The following is a 17,187-nucleotide window of genomic DNA, read 5'->3' as shown; positions in this document are numbered from 1 at the left end:
GTCTAGTGGTTATGGCACTCGACTGCTGACCCGAAGGTCGCGGGTTCGAATCGCGGCCGCGGCGGTTGCATTTTCGATGGAGGCGAAAATGTTTGAGGTCTGTGTACTTAGATTTGTGTGCACGTAAAAGAACCCCAGGTGGTCGAAATTTCCGGAGCCCTCCATTACGGCGTCCCTCATAATTATGTCGTGGTTTTGGAACGTTAAACCCCAGATATTATTATTACGTTACCCTGGGCTTGCAATGCGCAAATGTGAACGGGAAAGCTGTAAAAGTAGCTAAGCGAATGTTTTTCAAACGTTTGCATTTTTATTATGTGTTAAAAAACCCCGAAATACGTTCTGACGCTATTTCGTTGAGCTTGCTTATCGTCTATATGATTGTTTCGTCCCAAAGAATATGGCATGCGAAATTCGCAACGTTGGTCTGTTCACCGTAATACGATGCAATGTCTCTAAGTTTGATAATGTGCAGAATTTAGAAGTTGGTCTCCTCTCTGCAAAATCGCACCCTGCTGCTATGATGCACCATTTTGCTTTGGTTTAGCGTTGAAGCACGCTGTTTCGACGCCTGTGTGGTTTAGCGCGTCAAAAAGAACAAAAAAGAACTCCGGCAGCGTTGGCAAATGTAATTGCGGATTATCGCAGAAAACTGCTGGCGAGAACGAAAAAAAAAGAACAACGAAAAGTGTGCCGCAGATTCTACATTTTTGGTCGGTATATGCAGCCCCTCTGGCGAAGTACAAATTCCTCGCGCATTGCGGGGCAGAAACTATGCAAAAGCCATTATCTGTCGCCCGTGTCGTTGGAATGCTGCGATAAAGGCGACAGCGTCAGTGTTTCAACGTGAGTGTTTTCGCTCTGATGTTTTTTTGTTCCGGTAAAAGTTGTCCGTAGCTTTCAATTTATGCTGGCATCAAGCGTATGCGGGCGATTAGCGTTATCAGCTTTGTACCACTTGTGAACATAGCTGGCATTTTCGCTTGCGGTATAGGGCTCATGCATACGCCCAGCACTGTCACCTAATGTGTGTATTGCTTTATGCGAAAACAACGAATTGTATTACATTCGGAAGTAACGAAGTAGTCGGCGTACAAGGATTTGAAATATTCTTCTTGTATTACAATATTCTCATTTAAAAAAAAAAATCAAAAAGAGAGAAATCATGCATGTTCATGAAAAGTAAGAAGGGGGGGGGGGCGCCTCAAAGGCAGGTATGTTAATAGACTTCACCGAAGTTACTACCCTAAAGAGAGGGGAAATGAAAGGTAAAAGAGAAACATGAGTGCAGACAATTCACAATACACGCGCGCGGTGTATGCAACGTGGCTACACGTTCACGATGTCACGCAGCCTATAGCCGTCGATTTTGTTCTGACCATTAATACGAAAAAGGAGTTTAAGGTATGGAAATTTTGCACTTATCGAGCAAAACGTTTTAAAATGTATTCAGAATTTTTTACGGAACTTCCGTCGAAAGACATTTAAAGGGACTCTAAAGGCAAATAACAATTTATGTCAGAGTGAAAGCCCAATATATGACAACTTCTAAAACAGCAATATTATCAACAGCAGTGCCCTACTTACCGAGAAATTAAGCTAAATGTATCACATGACGAGCGCCACGAGTGGGACATTTTCGAAGTGATCCCGATGACGTAGGGAAGTCGGCCTACAATAAATCACTAGTAATCAAACTATACAGCAGTAAAAAAAGAACATTCCGAGCATCAAAAGACGTAATAAAATGCTGTTTGTTCGTTTCCGCTTGATTCATGGAAAACAAAACCTCCGTGGCGTTGCCATGGGGAACGGCGCGCGTGGTTCAAAGGTTCCGTTTTCGCCGAACTGTGCCTCGCCCGTCTCAGTGGTAGTTTCGGGATCGCGTACTGCCGTGCGTGTTTTGCGCGCTCGTGAAGGTCGCTCTGACAGAAAGTTCGACAAAATGCCGCATGCGTGTGATATTGCCGGATGCCCGAATGGTGCACAACGCCAGTGCTGCAGCAAGGAAACCGGTGTGTCTTTTCGCTGGGTGCCGCGGAATGAACCCTTACGCTCGAAGTGGCTTAGTGTCATGCCATTGCGCCAGTGTGCTAAACAGTCAAAACCTCTGCGTGTGTGCTCGCTGCACTTTCGTACTGAGGATTACGAGACCAACCGGAACTTGTGACGGCTTTGAATGTGCCCATCCGAGCAAGTCTTTGCCGCAGCGCCCGTTGTTGCTACTGTGGGTCCCGCTACTTCCGCTCGGCTGCTACTAGTGTCGGCGGCCGCGCAGTAAAAGCGGGCAACGTTGGGCATGGCAGCAGTGACGTATGAGAGTCGTATTTTCAGGCGGGAGATTTGAAGCGCGCTAACGCGATGCGGACCACTAAAAACGTGACTTTATTTCAAAATAAGCACTTCCTTGGCACAAAAGCAGCGCTACGAGGTTTCTGGACCGCTATTTCAACAATCAACGTCGACTTAATATTTGCCTTTAGTGTCCCTTTAAGGAAGATGGACATCGATTTAAGGGAGATAGATATCGAGTGGTCACTCACGCATGTACTTGCAGTGCAATATGGCAATGATGGCGGTAATAATTGTGCAAGACGGGATGAGGATGGCAGCTAGAGTTAGTTTATATGCCACCTTTAGGTAGCAGAGTTGCGCGTCTGTCTTCCAAACGCCGCTAGCAACCATGTGTTACGGAGAAGCTGATGCTAGAGCCTATTTTTGTATTTCTCGACGCCGCCACTGCAGCGAACTGGATTGACACTGGTCATCGGCAGTCAAGTTAATCGCCGGCCTTCGACACGCCAAACATGTCTATCGGCGACAATGTGGGCACGTCCCCTGCAAAAACGGAGCGCGGCTTTGCCGAATAGCTTTGTTTGTTAGCAAGACCTACGCGCAACTCTGCTACTTAAAGGTAGCATATACAGTAACTCCAGCGGCAGCGCAACGAAATGTCCTGACACATACATCCAACGAGGCTAATCTCAAACATTCAACAACCTTCTCAGTAAGAGCCATTGAGTAAAGAGGGCCAACTGTTTGCATATCTGTCTGCGAAGAAAAAAAAAGACACAACCACACAATAGCATATCGAAAGGACGAACGCTCTCAACTAACTGAAATTTTAGTGTCTTCGCGCCTTGAATACATAGATCGGTCCCATGCACATCGCGGTTGCGTGGATGGAATTTGAATGAAAAGAACAGCAGGGACAAATCGCTATCCAGAAATGTTACCTTCGAGTTAATTTGGCTGACCCTTGTGCAACCTGCAAGGGAAAAAGGAACTTCGCGACTGTGAAGATAACGATTCAAGAAAAGTATTGGACACTTGTGAAGCTATAGAAACCGGAAGTACCTGCGTGAGTGACCGCTCAACATCGCTGCCTATCCCTCTTGAATGTCGTTCGACACAAGTTCCGCAAAATGTTTTGAATATACTTGAAAAATATTGCGGACTGACCGCTAGCACAAGACATGCGTGCGCTGTATGCGCTGTCTAACTCATCTGTGAACCCGTCAGAATGCGCAGAGATTCATATTCGAACTCGCCCGGCCGTGTTCTGTAGAGTTTGGCACTGAACTGTACTTACGAAAAATACCAACATTTCCACGCTCATTATCATTTCTATACTATACACTCATGCAATGCCGTAATGTCACCGTATAGATATCTTACTTGCATTTATCAAGCATACAAGCTTCATAAGCTTGTTACGAAGAAAGACTCAAGCGACTTCGTAAGCCTAATTCTTTTGGTGTAAGAACCAAGTTGCTCTGAAAGTCCCCAAGCTATCATATCACTGCGCTTGCTTCTTGGACATGCTTCCGCATCAGCCTCTAGGCAGTGGGCAAAAAAGTATGTCTCCGCACAAGCCAGATTTGATTAGGACCTTAGTGCAATACGGCAATATTTCTTTTTTGCCTTCGTCACCACCCAACACAAGATGCCACCCAACTGTATTGGACAAAGGACTTCCTGCGTGGGCGTTTTCCTAGAGCTGTTTCTTGAATGAACCCCGCGCAATGTACACCTCCGCCTTTGTTGTCCGGGTAACGCGATCGCTCCACCCACTGTGGAGAGATTCCAGCCGCTGTGCCTTCTGGAGCTCGTCGCAATGCTTCCGTGTTACTGTCTAGGTGGACTTTTCCTTTTCTTACGGCATGGTTGTCTCCCTAGATAAGCTCATTTAGTTGATGCAAGTCGTCTTTATATGAGCAAAGCATTCGGCTTTCATTCTCATGTGTACACGCTTGTTAATTTGTTCTTTTCATTGTCTGGTGCCTGTCTCGTTAATATTCTGTCCACGTCGCATCGCTCGCTTGTCTCCTCCTGTAGAACACGCTTCTCAGGCGGGCAACAAAAAGATGACGGGCTAAGATCTTTGTCAAGAGTCCTTTCTTCGCGGATGCGTTGGTCGTGTCTTAGATCGCATAGCCGGCTACTAGAACTGATAGCTTTTATTTTCATTTCCATGCCGTCAATGATATGTGGGCAGTCCGTTGTGTACATCTTGTGGCTCCTGCGAAACACTTAAGTGTCTTATATTAGAGTGTCCCGCATTCGTTATGCAGCGGGCATTGCTGATTAAGGAATATAGAATGACGGGACGTAAGTGTGCGACCCTTGACAGTTCTTTTCACGTAGCTGTGCTGCTCGACGTGACCAGGCCCATGTAGCTCTGTTGACTTTTATGAACCAAACGGATCGGGACACCCGTTTATAAACGTTCTTAATTGTTTCGTGTTTTTACTTATTTCTGTCCGAGTGCGACCTTCGAACAACCTTCGACCTTCGGGATTATTGGTCAGCTGCCTGCTCGTAAAAATATCACGTGCTTCGTGACGCCTGCGGACAGAAAAATAGTGTTCCACACTCGCCGTGTTAGCTACTAGCGGCGCTGACTAACACTCCTAGGTGCGCATATATACCTCATAAAGTATATGGGAGGATGACCGCCGCCGTAGCTCAGTGGTAGAGCATCGGATGCGTTATTGGAAGGTCGCAGGTTCAGTCCCCGTCGGCGGCAGGTTATCTTTCGTCCACTTTACTTTCTTCACATTTACACTGTAATTACTACAGATAACATTTCCTATGCTTTCCTTGACGTTCTTGTCTGTTAGTTCTAATTAATGTTTAAGAAAGTGTGTGTTATAGAATTCTATGCATGGCATTAAGAAAAATTTAAAACAGAACACTTTGAAACAATCTTAAATGTGTAAAGCCAGCATAATTATTTTGGTTTTAGTGCCTATTTAATATATAAAACAAAATACGTGGCCAAGCTGACGCCTTTGACTGCGTGCTGCCATCTCCCGACTACCGGTCGATCAAGTCTCTCTCTCGTCTCTGGGGCCTCCATAATAGCGCCGCCCGCCGTCTCGAAGGCTGTACATACGCATTTGCAGTTCTACATGCGGCCACTCGGTGCCGTCACCGTCTGGCGCCGCGGCGTTGCCCAGCGTCTCTAACGTTTTATTTCGAATCGAATTCTGTAGGCACTGACCTATCATTTGTTTTTACGCGTGGTTCGTCAGGGCGCTGGGTTGTAATAGTAGCATTTTCTAACATAATGGAAATGCTCAACAAACATGACACTACTACATAGATTGAGGCGACAAGCATTTCCTCATTTTCACACAGCACTGACATTCCTGTGGCGATTATTTGATACCGCCTTGTACAACCGCTGTGTACAACTGTCGGCTTAAGTGAAGAGCTTTGATCGCAGAAACAACCAGGTACGCGGAGCAACACCACGATGAACATAAGATGATTGGGGACCTGCGTGTCGACTGGTGTTCATAAAATTATATATTTGCGTTAATTCAATGAGAAAAGTTGTAAACTGCAGCACCTAACGTGTGTTCTCCCCAAACGAATGCAAGTGCGTTGAGACACCTTCGATAATATGTGCTTAGCCTAAGCCGAGACAATAAAAAACAAAAAAATAAACGCACGCGGCGTATCGATCAGTGCTTATCAACATTGTGAGAAGCGCATTAGCCCGGGAATTTGCTACCCTAAGCAACGACATGCACAGCTTTCTTACAGCATAATCATCGTGGACGTACACATGTTGTCTACTGATACTGGACTGAGTGTTGCTAAGCGACAATAACACGAGAGTGCACTCTTTCATTTGTTATAGGAAACTTTTGGTAAATTTGTATAGTGAAATAGTGTAGTGAAACGGGGGCAATTTTTATAGAGTTAACAAAATAAAAAAATAATTGGAGGAGTTGTCGCCATTTCTCGGCGACGGCTATTCCTTTCCACTCGGTTCTTCGAATAAAATAAAATATAAGAAAGGAAAAGAATATATATAGACATATATACAGTCCTGCAATTGGCAAGTCCAAGAGTTCTCGTTATAACACAGCACATATAAAAACACAGTGCACGTTTTCGATGCAGCTCGCTCAATATTCATCCCATATATTAGCGTCTTCAAAAAAATAATTACTTTCATTGCTTTGTTATTTATCCCTGATGGCCATTGGCAGTTTTCCCTAATGAAAAAAATTCACAGCATATCCACGGAGTGAATGATGATGAGTGGGCGAAGCTGCGGAGGTTCATCGGTAAACCGTGAATCTTCCGTGAATTCTGCCCAGTACATCATCACCGACGTGAGATTGGGCGCGTTTATACTAAAGGTTCGATGAGTTATGACGACTTGCAGCTCACTTTAATTTTACATGTACGCTGTGAATTTTCATTGTTTAGAAAACCATTGCTTTAGAAAACATCTGGCGTCTTTCGTTAAGCAGCTGGCGTCTTTTCGTTTTGCTTTAGAAACATCTGGCGTTCTTTCGTTTTGCTGTTACAAAACATCTGGCGTCTTTCGTTGGTTTATTTCGTCAATCAACGGCGTTTTGAACAAAATTTTTATTGTTTAATCACGCACAGGAGAAATCTCACCAGGCACTACCTTGGAGGTAAACAATGGCTGCTAATGGGAATGAGAGACAGAAGAAGTCGGCTTTTAGCTAACACTTACACTTCTACTTCTACTAACGTTTTCTACTGGAACATGCCAATGGCTGCTAATGGGGAATGAGAGACAGAAGAATTCGGCTTTGAGTTAGCGCGCACGCTGCGAATTTTTTATTGTTCAACAACGCACAGGAAAAATCTCCCACCGGCACCACCTTGGAGGTCAAGCCGTAAGACTGGTTACGCACTAGACTACTACGACTACGACTACGAGGGACGAATGGGTGCCGCCTTAAGGAGCTTCGCCCCTAAAAATTCAGGGGCCCTGCCCCTGCGGGGTAAACGGGGCCAAGCCAAGCTTAGTGTGAACGTGCTTGACGTACATATGGGAAGACGTGAGGTGTTCACTTTCCCACATATTTTATTGCTGCTTGCTCTCCGATGGGCAACCACAGCCGCTGTCGTTCTTGCGGGCGTCTTCTCTCGCGCTAGGCTCGAACGTGCGGAGCAGCTGAGGCGCAACTTCGTCGTCTTCTCTCGCGCTGACGGCTCGCCACATACTACTTTTATTTCGTTCTTCCTACCTATCGCATTGCAAAATGCTCCCTCCTAACTGTTTCCTTCTTCCATGCCGGGAATTGAACCTTCATCCACGTGCTTTGCAGCGCCACACTTCAGTTGCTGCACGCAACAACGACGCCCATGCGTTCATGTCCATGCAACAATAAAATGTGGCAACGTGAAATGAGAAGTGAACTCGATAAAGAGATCACATTGCCATATCAGAAACGGCTCATCGCCGACAAGCACACGATCGAGAGAGCATCAGTTATAGGAAAACTGCGCACACAAATACGCGTGTGGACGGCGCAACTTGGAGGGTCGCATTTTTGTACACTCGCCGGCACCGCGTTACCCGCGTACCATGCTGGCGCCGCCACCGCCGCAGACTGTCAACCCATGAGAAAGCTTCGCTTGAATAGTTCGCTTGGTTTTAGAGCTTGGCTAAGCGACTCACTTGATACTAGGAGGAAGAGGAGGCAAGATGGAGGACACTGACCTCTCTCCCTCTCTCCTCCTACTGGAAATTTGAATGCTTTTTTTATGCAGGCAGCTTGACAGAAACGGTGCCTGTACGCCGTAGACCAAGCGACAGTGTGATGTGATGACATCACAAGTTTTGGCCTTCTCTGATGTCACTACAACGTCAGATGATGAGGTCATCACATGATCATGAGTTTTTGCATCACTCGTGTTGACGCCGACGTCGACGGTCTATTTTCGAGTATGATGAGGAATCTAAGGCATTCTTCTTAAAAGTGTTACGATGTCTCCTCAAGTACACAACTGCGGACTCACGGCTCTGATTCTTCTATGGACATGTTTGGACAAGTTTAGCCAGCGCAGAAAAAAAAAAAACAATCTGCGTTCACACGACAACCTGTTTTCATAAGGCAACTCTGCGTTCTACATAGGCCATCTATGGTCTTCGTGCTGCATACACCACCCATGCGCCGCGGCCGTGTTTGGGTTATGGTGCTCGACTCCTGACGCGACGCGAAGCTCGGGAGATCGAATCCCAGCCGCAGCGGCCGCATTTCGGTGGCAATCCTAGAGCCCCGTGCGCTTTGATTGAGGCACACGTTAAAGAACCCAAGGTGGTCCCTATAACCGGAGTAATCCACTACGGCGCCGCTCATAATCATACCACGGTATTGGGATGTAAAAACAAAACAATTATTATTATCAGTCGTCACGACAAAGCTGTATACGCAATCCCAATCACAAACCCGCTGAAAATGATTGCTGATATTCTCCAACACGATTATTACTTGCAGGTGTTGAACGCAGCATGGCTGATTGCATGTCGTTTTCTATATAAACCCCAAGAACCTAACGTAAAAACGTGCTCAATGCTAGAACTAACTTCTTTCTCCTCTTTGTTTGCTTGTACTCAAATCCAAAGTGGGACGACACAGGCTGTGGCGATATCTTATCGTCACGCCCTAAATCTCCTATACCGCAGTGCATTCTCCCATACTCAGTATAGTAGTTATTCGACACTGAGGCCGCATAGAAACATTTACGCATTTAAAAGCCTTCTCTAGGACAAGATGTAAGGCCAACATGGAGGATGGTACGCATCTAGAAAATGCAACTGTTACGTCGGCTGCAACCGTGACTTTTCTCTCCTCCTTTCTAACTTTTCTTCCCCCTTCCCCAGTACAGGGTAGCCTACCGGTCTTTGCCCTCGTTAACCTCCCTGCGTTTCTCTTGTGCTTATTCTCTCTCTTGTACATTTTGTGAAAATTTAAGGCCAAACTCGCGTTTCGGTGAACGCGGTATGCGGGAGCCGTAACAGACGCTGATGAACGCTAGGAAGAAGAGGAAAGACGCCATGCCGATGCCGGCTCAAAACCGCTTGCTAGGGAAGGCCGCAACCCACAATAAAACGCTACGCTTACGCATCACTTAGAAAGCTCTCAAGGGAGTTACTATGTGCATTCATTCATTCACTGGTATGCTTTCCGCGCTTCTTTTGGCGGTACCCAAGGGGGATTAAAGAAAACTGATCGTGCTTGGTGAACCTGCATCTTGCTGGAGGAATTCGTAGTAGACGCGTTTGAACGGCACCGTTTCGGTCATTTCCTTTCAAATGCGAAGCATTTCTTAGCGAATCTTTGGCACTTTGAGCGTTTCTATCTATCTATCTATCTATCTATCTATCTATCTATCTATCTATCTATCTATCTATCTATCTATCTATCTATCTATCTATCTATCTATCTATCTATCTATCTATCTATCTATCTATCTATCTATCTATCTATCTATCTATCTATCTATCTATCTATCTATCTATCTATCTATCTATCTATCTATCTATCTATCTAGCCGCCTACATCTGGGTGTTTAGTGATTGCCTCCTTAACTTGGTGTAGAACAAAACTGGCATGGGAGGGTAAGAGGATTTGACGAATATGACTTTCTGGTCATGATGTGAGTAACGTTAAACTCCTCTCGCGTACGTCGTCAAACCCTTTCCTCCAGACAGGTATTGCACATACCCATTTACCACGGGCTGTGGTGTACCGGGATGCGCCACTGGTGACAGACAGTTTATATCTACCCAGGAACGGTGACAACAGACATTGGTAAAAACCGACACCAGCAGCGTTGAGCCGACGAATGCAAAGAATAAGGATCATGATCCCAGCAGGAATCGAACCCAAGCATTCTGCTTGGCAGTCAGGTATTCACCACATAACCACGCCAGGTCTAGAAATTGCTTTGGAAAAACACCCTATGCGAGCGTAATGTCGGTGCAATCTCAATTGTGGTTGTGGTGCTGGCTATTTAATTTTATACCAAAGCAATAAGCGCGACATATGTATTGCGACGATGTAGCCGTCATGTCAAGTTAACGTCTGTGGTTGCAGTGTTGGCTCTGCTTTTATAGCACACTAATAAACATTACATTTTATTCCTATGATTCAGAAAGCTATATTCAAGCGTCGCTCGACCCCGGATGAATACGCTAAAGAAAGTTACCAGTGATATTCAGATCATCGCGCCTTAAAGTGTACGTCATTTCAATAATACTGACGTATGTGCGGTAACGTCAGTGCTAACGTTGCGTCATACGATAAGTTACCCTTTAAGTGCCAGTGTTTTCGACATGCCTGGTAAGCCCACGATGTGCACACAACTACTACACTCACAAAAACCCCTCGATCCACCTCGTAACGCTCGACTAAAAGCAAAAAAAAAAAAGAATGCAGCATAGAGCTACTCGCTGACTGCTTCGCATGAAACCGATTCCCGCAAGGTGTGGGATCTGCCGAATTTTTTCCATTTTCTAGTCGTTTGTTTAAAGGCTAATTTTGGAACTTCATTTTCTTGTTGCAGTGCTTTCCTTTGTGTAGGTTACGGTCGAGCTGTTTGGATATGCAGCCGAACTGCGCAACGTAACCAGCTCGAGCCCGGGGGTTTCGGTATGACTAAAGGCAGGCGCGCCGTTGCGCGTTTGGCTCCATCGACAGCGATCTACAGTTGTCTCGTAAACCGCCTGGAAAGGCTTGATGTCTATGTGAAACAATTCAGCTGGTTAGTATAACAGTTATGAGCTAGAAAACATTAAGTCGTTAGTTAACCGTGGGCAAAGCTGCTCCGAACACAGGCTCACTTGATACTAGGAGGGAGGACGCTAACCTCTCCCTCCCTCCTCATCCTTTTGGAATTTAGAATTGTTCTATGCAGGCAGCTTGATAGAAACGGCACCTGCGCTGGTCGCTGCTCAATGCCTCTCCTTCGGCCCCCCTTCCCCTCGCCCATGCACCCCTCTGCATAAAGTTCTGCAGACGCACTTGAGCGCCACGTGCTTCCGCGAGCCTCGACAAGCCAATCTTTCACACCACCCCTCACGCTTTTCGGGTTCTGAATCCCGCAAATGTTCATGGCCGATTCTGCTGGGACCAGCAGATTGACGCGCCATCTGGTAGCAGTGAAACAAAACACAAGAGCGCCTGACGCCACTCTGCGTACGCTTCTTGCAAGCTGCTCAACGCCGCTCAATGCTCGCGTTGTTACGAGCACTTTATTAGTTTATTTTTGGTCAACAGATGACGGGACAGTAAGAAAACTCTATGATTTTGGCCAATGTCTTATTTCGATTTTCGCAACTCGTATAATAGTAGAAATCTGTGGCTGAAGCCCATAGAGATTAGCGCCAGATTTCCCTCTAGTGTATCATCAGGTCCGCCGCGGTGTCGTAGTGGTTACTGTGCTCGGGTGCTGACCCGGATGTCACGGTTTCCCTCCCGAGCTCCCGGCCGCGACGGTCGCATTTCGATGGAGGCGAAATGGTAGAGACCCGTATACTGTGCGATGTCAGTGCGCGTTTAAAGAACACCAGATAGTCAAAATCTCAGGAGCCGTCCACTACGGCGTTCCTCATTATCATGTTGTGGTTTTGTGACGTAAAGCACCAGATATTATTAGTGAATCATTGGGAAACTATGATTCGCTCCACACTGTTACTCGGCCATTTAAGATTGCTTGGTCGTCAACTGTGGTCGATCAAAATAAGAACAAAGGTTACTGCACATTTTCTTTCGAATTGATTCACTTGTTCACACGCTATGTATAAATGATCAGGCTTCAATGCGATAATGAACGCCAAGTACAATAAAAAAAACGCAATTCAAAGTCGAATAAAGTATAACACAAAATGCGAAGTACAATACAATAAAATACAATACAAAATGAAGTGAAATACAAAACAAAATGGCAAGTACAATGTAATAAAAACTTCAACAAAGTTCGTAAGATCAACAAACTTGTATGCAGTGAAAACACTACATTAAATGCAGGTTATGAATAATAAACACCGTTTTGCTGACTTTATCAGAAGTCAGACGGCTCCGCTTTTCGGTACAAGTTTGGCCGGCTTTAGAAAATATTCGTTCACTAAGAACACTTGTCGCGGGAATACGTAACCTTTTTAAAGCGATCGCATGCAAGTAAGGGTATATGAAATTCCTACTTTCCCACCACTCCAGTGGATCTGAAGTGGTGGGAAAGATTCGCACTGCTCGCTCGCAGCAGCGCGAACAGGCAGCTGCCAACATTCGTCGACCAGTATCTGAAAATGAATCCACGAAACCACTGTACATGCCTCTGGATAAAAGCATAGCAGCCGGTGGGCACCCGCGGGCCGCGGAGGAAGCCGAAGGCGACGAGGTAGCGACTCTTGCGAGCAACATGCGGGCAAGGAGGAAAGGGCAGTTGTTTTCCTTCGTCGCCAATAGATGGCGTGAAAGCCGCATCGGTTGATGCCCGCCCGTTACAAAGGGTGAGGCCATAAATCCAAATCCAAATCCAATCCAAAAGAAACCCAGCCTACCTCTCTCACGGAACCAGGCCCGTAGACAGGAATTTTTTTCGGGGGGGGGGGGCACTTGCTGAAAACCTTGACTATTTGAGAAAAATGCCTATTTTAATGATTTATTTTCGATAAAACACCACTTGTCATCAAAATTTCGGGAGGGGGGGTGGCCTCCTAGCCCCCCCCCCCCCCCCTCTTCGCTACGGGACAGCACGGAACACAAACTCAAACGGAGCGGTTCAATCGGTTGAACCAACGGCTCAGCACGGCTCACTGATCCAGAGCGAACTACCGCTGACTGAGCGAGAGAGAACCGCCTCTCAGGGAGCGAGAAACAACCGCCGCCGCCGCGGCTCCGCGGCTCAGTGTGCGAAAGAGAACCGGAGAACCGTCGCCGGCTCGCCGCCGTCGCTCAGTTGGCTCACTCGGCATAGTGGCTCAGTGAGCCGTCTCCGAAAGAATCGCCGCTCACTTTTACTGAGCCTCGGATCACCCGTTCTTTTAAAAGAGCCGCTCAAAAGATCCGGCTCTCTCCTGAGCGACCCATCTCGACTTGGTTCACTTCGTGTCCAGCTAGTGGAGTTGCCCTGTTCGAGCGGCTAAGCGTTCCCTACCTCATTTGGGCATGGTGTCGCCATCTCTCGGTGAACGGCTGTAGGTGGTGAGAGCTTCTGCAGCCTCCGAAACTGCCTCCCTTGCCAGTACAGCGAATACGTTTGAGCTCTTGGAGGCCCCGCAAACTAGCGGGAAGGAATCGATTTCTCTGCCGCAAGACGTCACGACAATCTGCGCAGTAAAAGCCCGCCGCCGCACCTTTCTTTTTTTCTTTTCGTAACAGGCTTTCGGAACTCGCTCTCACTGCTTGAAGCGCGTTGCGAAGTTGAAAACAGTACCCTTATCCCAAGAGAGGCACAAACAATCGGCGCGGCTCATGTGGGTGGCGTATGATTAGAACGTATAGCGATTGCTCAACAGCTGTAGGCAAAAAATTTCTTCTCTCTCTCCCTCTCTCTCACTATATATATAGTGTAAGATAGATCCAGAATACCAGAGGTCGCCACCGTATATCTATTTGTTCCTGAAAAAATAAAATCGTGCACCGACAACGCACGGATAGCAACCACGGGGAATATTGTTTACCTGTTTTCTTTGTGTTTTTTATGACAACATGTTACCTATTCGTGCAGCACTGAATGGAGTACATCATTTTTATATTTTTTGTATTCATTTTGCGGTGTATTGTTGTTCTCGATATCTTCACTTAACTACCATACAGTACATGATGCAGTGGGGGCTTGGCTCCGTGTTTAGGCCCTCTGCCGACTTGCGTATGTCCTCGAGTTCACTGTTCGCATGGGAACAACCTTTAGGTACAAGCTTAGCAATAGAGCAGAAAAAGACGTGAGAAACTAAGGTAAGAAAAGACATAATATAGCAATAATTGTTTGGGTTTAACGTCGCAAAACCACGATATGATTATCAGGGACGCCGTAGTGGAGGGCTCCGGAAATTTTGACCAGCCGCGGTTCTTTAACGTGCGCCTAAATCTAAGTGCACGAGCCTCAAGCATTTTCGCCTCCATCGAAAATGCGGTCACCGCGCCGGGATTCGATCCCGCGACCATCGGGTCAGCAGTCGAGCACCGTGACCACCAGACCACCGTGGCGGGTGTAATAAAAGAAAAGAAAGACTTGTGCTTTCTTAATGTGTACCATCATTATAATCAGCCTGTCTATGCCCACTGCAGGGCAAAGGCCTCTCCCATGTTCCGCAAATCAACCCGGTCCTGCGCTTTGTGCTGCCACGTTATACCTACAAACTTCTTAATCTCATCTACCCACCTAATTTTCTGTCTCCCCCTCACGCGTTTGCCATCTCTTAGAATCCAGTCAGTTACCCTTAATGACCACCGGTTATCCTGCCGACGTGCACCGGTTATCCTGCCCGGCCCATATCCATTTCTTCTTCATGATATCCTTAACACCCGTTTGTTCCCTGACCCACTCTGCTCTCTTCCTGCATGCCTCTTAAGGTTACACCTATCATTTTCCTTTCCATCGCTCGCTGCGTCGTCCTCAATTTAAGTTGAACCCTCTTTGTAAGCCTCCAGGTTTCTGCTCCGTAGGTAAGTACCGGTAAGGTGCAGCGGTTACCGGTAAGATGCAGCTGTTATGTGTATTATGCCGAGACATATTACAATCTGTGTAAAAGCATAGATTTATTCGCTTTAAGGGGGTCGCCATTTCCTTCTAGGGGGGGATGCGGTGTCACCTTGGCGCATAAACCCATGATGTATACATTTTCAAGATTCACTACGGGAGCTAAAAAAAAAAAAAACTTACAAAGCCGCAACGAGGACAGTGATACATGCATGAAAGGCATTGTTTAGTTCCTCTCAAACAACTCGAACTTACTCAATGTCCCTCGTTATTGATGGGCGCAGTCTCGCTGCATTACTGTGCAAGGACTCAAGCCCATAAGTTCCCTCGCTGCAGTGCATCGCTTCCGCTGTTAGATGTCCAGCTGCGCCCGTGCGAGCTTTTGGCTTTTGTTTTTGTTTTTTGTTTTTTACACCGCAGAGAAATTGGCAGCGACACAGGGCGAGGTTTAGAAACATTCTTACGGGGTCAGAAGCTCCTCGAGTCCACAAGTTTTAAATACGTGGGCGTCTTGCGACACTGGACAGGTTCTTAAAAACCACCCGATCCGGTTACGAGCTGCTATACTCACCATCCCGCTTCGTGTCAACGGAGGCAAACTTGCATAACGACTAAAATACTCAAGGCCTGAGTTATCGATACTGTTGTTTGGTGTATCAGGAACAAAGTTTTCCATTAAGCAACTCCGACGCGAAATTGAGCTGCCCATTAGAAACCCGCGCTTATTCAAACGGCTAATGACAGCGCTGTATTCTGAGTATTGGTGGCCACTGCGGACGATACCGCTGCCCTGTGTTGCAACTTGTTCGACACTGAGTTGTATTTTTCTTTTGAGGCGAGAGCCTTACATGCCTCATCAAGCGCGAAAATTGACCGTCGGCGTCGGCTAGCCTCGGCGGTGGCGTAAGCACGAGTGGTGCAAAAAAATCATCACCCCATGAGGACGTCACTATCACGTCATCATGGCGTGAAGTCACATGATGACGTCATAACGTTACATGGTCGCTTGGTCAAAAGTGGGCCGATCACGTGAAGTGATCAGAAGCTCCTCGAGGTCCGAAGCTCCTCGAGTCCACAAGTTTTAAATACGTGGGCGTCTTGCGATACTGGACAGGTTCTTAAAAACCACCCGATCCGGTTACGAGCTGCTTACTCACCATCCCGCTTCCTGTCAACGGAGGCAAACTTGCATAACGACTAAAATACTCAAGGCCTGCGTCATCGATACTTCGGCAGGTTGGGTGGCCACATGTCTCATGATGGCGTCACGTCATGACGTCATAAGGTTACATGGTCGCTTGGTCAAAAGTGGGCCGATCACGGACGCCGTGCGTAACCAGGTGAGGTGCCGAAAGCTTGCGACGCCTCCGATCCCGGAGGCAGTGCAAAACCACATTAGGTGAAGAAAGCTTCCGGAAAGTGACGGGGGAGGGTCAGTTCACCCACTAAGGAGAAAAAAAAGATTGAAGATGGCTTTCGCCTTCGAGTCGTCTTACGCGAATGCATAAGGAACCGTGTGAATTTCTTGCTCTTCATAATTATTTGTGAAAACCTCTACTTTTTTGTGAACGTAACACTACTACTACTACTACTACTACTACTACTACTACTACTACTACTACTACTACTACTACTACTACTAATGCTGGTACTCCTACAACTAATACTACTACCGCTGCTACTGCTAGAACCACTACTACAACGTCGACTACTACCACTACTAAGACTGCCACTGTTCCTATTACTGCACCTGTAGTAGTACTACTACTGCTCCTGCAACTGCAGTTAAACCATTGTCAGTCGTAAAAAATTTAAGGGAAATAGCTTGTACAGCTTGTAATATGATCGAGGCGTCTATATACTTATTGTTGTGACTTCCTTTTCTTCGTCATTCGTCTACAGATGACCAAACATCATCATTATGGATGCTCCTCACGAGCTGACGCGTGCTCACGTAGCAGCGCTGGCTCGCCCTCTTCTTTCCTTTTTTTTCTAGTTGCATTAAAACGGTTCATCTTGCAAGACGTGTTTTTGGCTCGATGTTAACCGCGCCGCAGTTGGAAGGCTTAGAGGTCCAACACATGGTGCCGAAAACCCGGGACCTTTAGACACCGCTGACATCATCGACGCACGGAGCCGCGACAGCTAAGAAGACGCGGCGCCTCGGCGAGATTCCCCGACTGCGTGCGACAGAATGGAACG

Source organism: Rhipicephalus sanguineus, chromosome 8 (genome assembly GCF_013339695.2).
Source record: "Rhipicephalus sanguineus isolate Rsan-2018 chromosome 8, BIME_Rsan_1.4, whole genome shotgun sequence".
Classification (NCBI taxonomy): Eukaryota; Metazoa; Arthropoda; class Arachnida; order Ixodida; family Ixodidae; genus Rhipicephalus; species Rhipicephalus sanguineus.
Note: the sequence above shows the minus strand (reverse complement) of the source record.